The sequence below is a fragment of the Heloderma suspectum genome, chromosome 4, assembly GCF_057233095.1.
Source record: "Heloderma suspectum isolate Gila_16-S chromosome 4, 16-S_ref, whole genome shotgun sequence".
Taxonomy (NCBI): Eukaryota; Metazoa; Chordata; class Lepidosauria; order Squamata; family Helodermatidae; genus Heloderma; species Heloderma suspectum.
The window spans coordinates 201,782,466-201,788,465 of record NC_139461.1 but is presented as its reverse complement, the minus strand read 5'-3'; positions in this window follow the sequence as shown (position 1 = coordinate 201,788,465).

The following is a 6,000-nucleotide window of genomic DNA, read 5'->3' as shown; positions in this document are numbered from 1 at the left end:
TAGATTAGTTTGACGTAATTGATTGTCAGCTGGACATGAATGATTGAATGAACCCACGGTGTTACCATACAATTCTTTGCAAGTGGTCAGTAACTGCCTTTCTAATTAGGTAGCCTCAGTACTTTTCTGGGAATTGAAGTTGAACTGATTAGGAGATAATTTAGTTGGTGCTCCTTGGTTCTATCCAATGAAACCCTCTCCACTTTTTAACCCCTAGTAGAGTGAAGAATGATCTCCTATCATTTCCAGCCCTCCAAGATACCTTCTCTTTCACAGATGATTGGAAAGCGATTGTTGTTAATGGATGCCAAGAACCATGTCCTATGAAGGGCCTAAGCATCCCTTCACAATTTCAAATCACTCCTATTGTGAAAGAAATGTCTTTTGCTAAGTTAACTAACACAAAATAAAACAGAAAATCCCTAGTGAAGGTGATACATTACCTCTGATCTAAACTCAGAAGCATTGGTTGGCAACTTGCCTGTGCACGTTTCTCAAGCACAATAGCTAAGGCCGAATTCTTACACACACTTACCTAGGAGTCAGTCCCATTGAATGCAGTTGGGCTTACTTCTGAGTAGACATATTGTAGACGATGGTGCTGCAATCTAAAACACACTTATTGGGGTGTAGGTCCCGTTGAACACAGTGGGACGTCCTTCTAAATTGTTTGGATTATTATATATGGCACTGCCTTTGAAAGCAGGTTGGAAGCTTCAGTTAGTGCAGAATGCAAGCAGGCCAGAGTTTTGACTGGCGCCAACTGCCCATATCACACCTGGACAGCAGTGGCATAGTGGTAAATTTTGAAGCGCAGGCACATATCCCCAAGGAGCCTCCAATATTGCAAGCAGCTTGTGAGCCATATCAACAAACCAGTTCTGTCGGTTCTATCTCCACCAGGAACAGGTCTTTTGTAAAGCTAATGGGTCTTCATTGCCCATGCAAGACCGAGCCACCCCCAAGTATTTTGCGTTGCAACAGGGAACAACATATTACTGTTGGGAAAATTCATTTCCCTCCAGCTACTGTGAGAATTGCAGCTAAGCTCAGAAGGAACAGGGAATTCTCAGCATCCCTGCTAATCAAAAAGCGCTGGCACTGTGCCCCTGTCAGCCCTGCCTCTATTGCACCACTGCTGGCTAGCTTTAAAACAACTCCACAGGCTGCCTGTTCATTTCTGATCCCAAATCAAAGTGTGGCTATTACCTTTAAAGCCCTAAGTGGCTTGGGACCCAAGGACTTGAAGGAGAGTTCTTCCAATGCCAATCTGCCCACACGTTAAGATCATCAGCGGATGACCTGCTCCCAATACCACCTCCATCGGAGGGAAAGTGTGCTCCAGCAATGGAGAGGGCTTTTTCAGCAGTGGCCTATTTGATGGACAATTCTGGAATGTCCCCCCCCCCAAATTCGGTCATCTGCCTGACATCAATATCTTATAACTTAAACATCTTTTAACACTTAAACATCTGGAATATTTTGAACTCTAATTGTTAACTGGGCTTTTGCTTGCTGCTTCTTTTTGTACCTTGTGATGTTCTGTAAAGCGCCTTGAAATCTTTGGATATATATGGTGGTCTAAAATGTTTTAAACAAACATGCATAGGATCATTCCCTCCGTGCTCCTCCTGCCCTGCATTTTCAGCTAGACAGCCAATTGTGGCTGTCTAGCTGTAGAGGGCTGAGCAGGGGAGGAGACACATAGGATGTGTCGTACAGGCATTTCCGCCTTCCCCACCCTGGAACACCTCCCGGAACACCCCTTTTCGGCTGCTCCGTGCTCCTCTTGCAAGTGTGGAGGACGGGGCTGTTCTGTGCTGCCTCCAAGGCAGCGCGGAAGTGGGTGGAGGTCAGTTGCATGGGCTCTGAGGTCAGTTCCCGGAAAACAAGATATCCTATGGCCATCTAGCTGCTGTCTAGCGGCCATAGGATCACTCCCTTATTCTGGCAAAGGCTTTCATAGATACTGTCCACTTAGATGCATGAAGTGTAACCTCAAATTGGCAGATTTATATACAGATGCAGAGGTGGGACGGGAGATGTAAACTGTGTTGTCAGGGGGAACTGAAATGAAAAAAGCATGATTACTTTAATAGTTGCCATTCACAAAATATTGTTGGGTGATGCATGGTGAATATTGTATGGGCAGACCACTAGGTAGGTGCATTTGGCGGGCACATGAGGTACCATGTTGGGCCTGCTAGGGATACTGGTTAATGTGTAAATAAGAAAATCCCCAAATAAGAATACTGGCATTTTGTATTTATTGTTAAGATCATAAGCACCTAGGATATGATCCACCCAAATTTAATCCCTATGAAATACCATTCATTTCAATGGGTGATATTTAAGCAGATGCTTAACTCTCCTGCTGAATTCAATGTGCTTATCTTTGTTTTGTTTTTGATTTTTAAAATGTGGGCAAGACATAGACACAGTTTGGAAAGTAAAGATGAGAGTGAGTGAGTTTTACTTTCACAAGAAATATGAACAAATGCCATCTATAAATTTCAGAGGGGAGCGATCTTAGTCTGTTGCAGCAAAAACAACAGAGTACTGTGGCACCTTAAAGACTAACAAATTTATTATGGCATAAGCTTTTCTGGGTGAGAGTCTACTTCATCAGATCCATGAAGTGTTGTCCTGAGTTACAGGTATTTATAATAATTTATCTATTAATAAGTAGGCTAGAAATAAATGTTCTGCTTAGTATGAATATATTTTGGAATTTCTGACCATACGATTTCTGTGTCTGTAATATGACTAGTAAAATGAACAGATGTACAAATTGACCACTAGGTGGAGCAATTCAATTCCAGTGATTCCATATTATAAGAAACACACTAAGATGTCAAACCTAAAACACTCTCTTAGCACTAGTTACCTAATTTTTCCCATTTCACTCACAAAACACTGAAGAAATGTTTGTCCTTACAATTCAAGGAACTGAGAAGTTAACATAAATAAGTCATATTATACAATCCCCAAGGTTGCTTTTTTAGCACACATAGCAACAGGATTGCTTTTTCCACATTACTATATTTGATTTAGTTTGATATAGGTTTTAGTATTGTGCAAGTTTTATAAAATTTAGCAAGGGCAAAGTTAATGACCAAATGTTTTCAGAGTTGTTAAACACACTTACACACACACACACACACACACACTATCAGGCCAATTTTCTTTTAAATCACACTTTATTAATAGAACAACCCGTCCATCCACTGTGAACTTGTTCCAACTGAAAGCCTCTGAGATGTCTAACTCTTTTTAAAATTTTGTACATTTCTAACCCACTGTCACACAATAGACCCAATAAAAACATAAACATACAAAATAAAATAATAAATGCAGAATAAAAGGCAGGTGGCAAAACAATAAAAGCAAGCAGTTTAAAATCAAGGGTAAAAATGTAGCGGATAAAAATCAAGTAATCAAGACTCCAACTGTCCCTAAAAGCCATTAGAGGTATGTAGGAATAGAATGGACTTTGCCTTGCACCAAAAACATAAGAGACTGTGCCAGGCCAACATGTCAGGGAAGCGGGGGTGTTGCTAGGCACTTTAGAGTGCAATCCTATGCATGCTTAGACAAAAAAAAAAAAAGCCCTACAGCTCCCAGCATGCCTCAAAAGTGAGGGTTTAGTCAGTCCCCAGGGTCTTTCTAACAAATCTAATCAGGAGGCAGAGGGAGCAATCCTATGGCCGCTAGACAGCGGCTAGACAGCCATAGGGTATCTTGTTTTCTGGGAACTGACATTGGAGCCCATGCTCCGAGGTCAGTTCCCAGAGAACTGACCTCCCCCGACTTCTGTGCTGCCTTGGAGGCAGCGCGGAACAGCCCCATCCTCCACGCTCGCAAGAGGAGTGCAGAGCAGCCAGAAAGGGGCATGTCTTGGGGCGTTCCAAGGCAAGGAGGGCATAACTGCCTGTATGGCACATCCTATGTGTCGTACAGCAGCCTCCTTCCCCACTCTGTCCTGCCACGGTTAGACAGCCGCAATCGGCTGTCTAGCCGAAAAAGCAAGGCATGAGAAGTGCAGAGGGAACTATCCCCTCCGTGCTTCTCCTGTCCTGCATTGGATAGGCGGTCGCCTCCATATTCAGAGGAGGCTACCTATCTGGATAGGATTGCGCCCTAAGATGCTCTCTCAGATCATCCTCTCTGCAGTGAACTCTGTATATGTTCTGAAATCCAAGATCCTGCTCAAGCAGGTAAAAAATGTAGCTGCTAAGTTAGAATGACTTTAGATTTGATTTGGAATTATGTGTATGTGGTTGTCGCCTTCCTATGTTTTTCCTCTTTTTGTCCCCCCACCATGCCAAAAAAACTCCTTTTTTTATATTTGGGCATTTGGCTGTGTTGTTTTAAAAGGGAATTTCTCACTAAAACCTTCCCCACATGAAGGACTTCATGGTTGCTCTTGTGTTCTTAGGATTTTTTGTGAGCTGTTGCATTTCTGGATTTGGGGCAAGAAAATCTAAAGCCCCCTTTTCCCCCTAGAATTGGGCTGAAGGGAAGGACCCTTTCCAAGATAGTTTAGAACTCCCCAGCTGCAAGGGCTAGGATGTATCAAGACGTTTATCCTGACTAGTAGCAGTCAGTCAGTAATTCAGGTGTCAGGGGGAGAATCTTTCCAGGGAAAGTCATCCCCCCCTCCCAGATCCGTAAAACACAGTATATAAATGTTTTAAATAAAAAATAAAAGTTTGGGTCTTGTGCAATGCAATCCTATATATGTCAACTCAGAAGCCCCATTGAGTTCCATAGGAGTTACTTTTAAGTAAGCGTGCTTAGCATTGCAGTCTTAATCAAACACCATAAAATAATAATTTTCAATATACAGAAGAAAATGTCATTTATCTTTCATTTAAACCCTGGTAAAATCACACTGAATTTAACATTCAGATTTCATTAGTTACTATCCAAAGACCTCATTTAGGCATGTCTGTGTTTCCACCCTATTGGCTTCACTTTGTTTGCAACTTTGTTGCGATGTTTCCCCAATCGCATCTTCTCCTTTTCCAGTTTCCACAGTGCTGAAAGTCCTGGCTTATCATCGCTGCAGCCTGGGGCTCTGTGCTGTTTCCACTGAGCTCTAACTGAACTATTTTCTTGATGGCTGGGTGGAGTCTGGGTTGGGTCTGATTACCTCATCCATGTTCCTGCCTCCTCAGCTGTGTTTCCAGGACAATGGAAGGAGAAGCTAATGGAGGAGTATGGGTTTTTTTTTTAAAAGGAATCAGCTCTGCTGTGAAGAGAGGCTTTCCCCCTCTCCCCACTTTCTCCTTTCCCCTGAAAGTCCAGATGGGCCTGCATTTCAGGAGCAAGCCTCATTGAGCGCAATGGGAGTTATTTCTGAGTAGACACACATAGGCTTGTGCTGGGAAAAGGGGGGAGGAGAACACAAAGAGGGAAATTAGCCCCCATTTTACCCAGAGGACCTCATTGACCACAATGGGAGTTACTTCTGACTAGGCAGTAATGGGTTTGTTGTGCGAAAGAGAGCAAAACCAGCCCCCATTTTAATGCACAGGATCTCTATACAGAAGCTGTGAATGAGTTACATCCTAAAGCAATGGACCAAAGCCTCGAGATCATGCTTAATAGCATTTAAGGAATAGGGCTTAAAAGTGTGCTATTTCAATTGAGGGGAATCTCTGTAAGTTCCGATGTAGGCATTCAAAGGCAAGCCTCATTCAGCACAATGGAAGTTACTTCTAAGGAGACTCTAATGGCTTTGTTGTGGGAAAGAGAGTAGTAAAGACAAATACGGAATCCATCCCCCATGGTAACCGGCAGGATAGCTATAATGAAGCTGTGAAGTACTTTCTTCCTAAGGCAATTCATCGGAGCCTTGCTTGGTCACTTAAACGCATTTAAGGAATTGTGCTTTAATGTGTGCCATTTCAATTGAGGGGGAATCTCAGCCTCATCCACTACAATGGAAGTTACTTCTGAGGAGACACTAATGGGTTTATTGTGGGAAAGAGACCA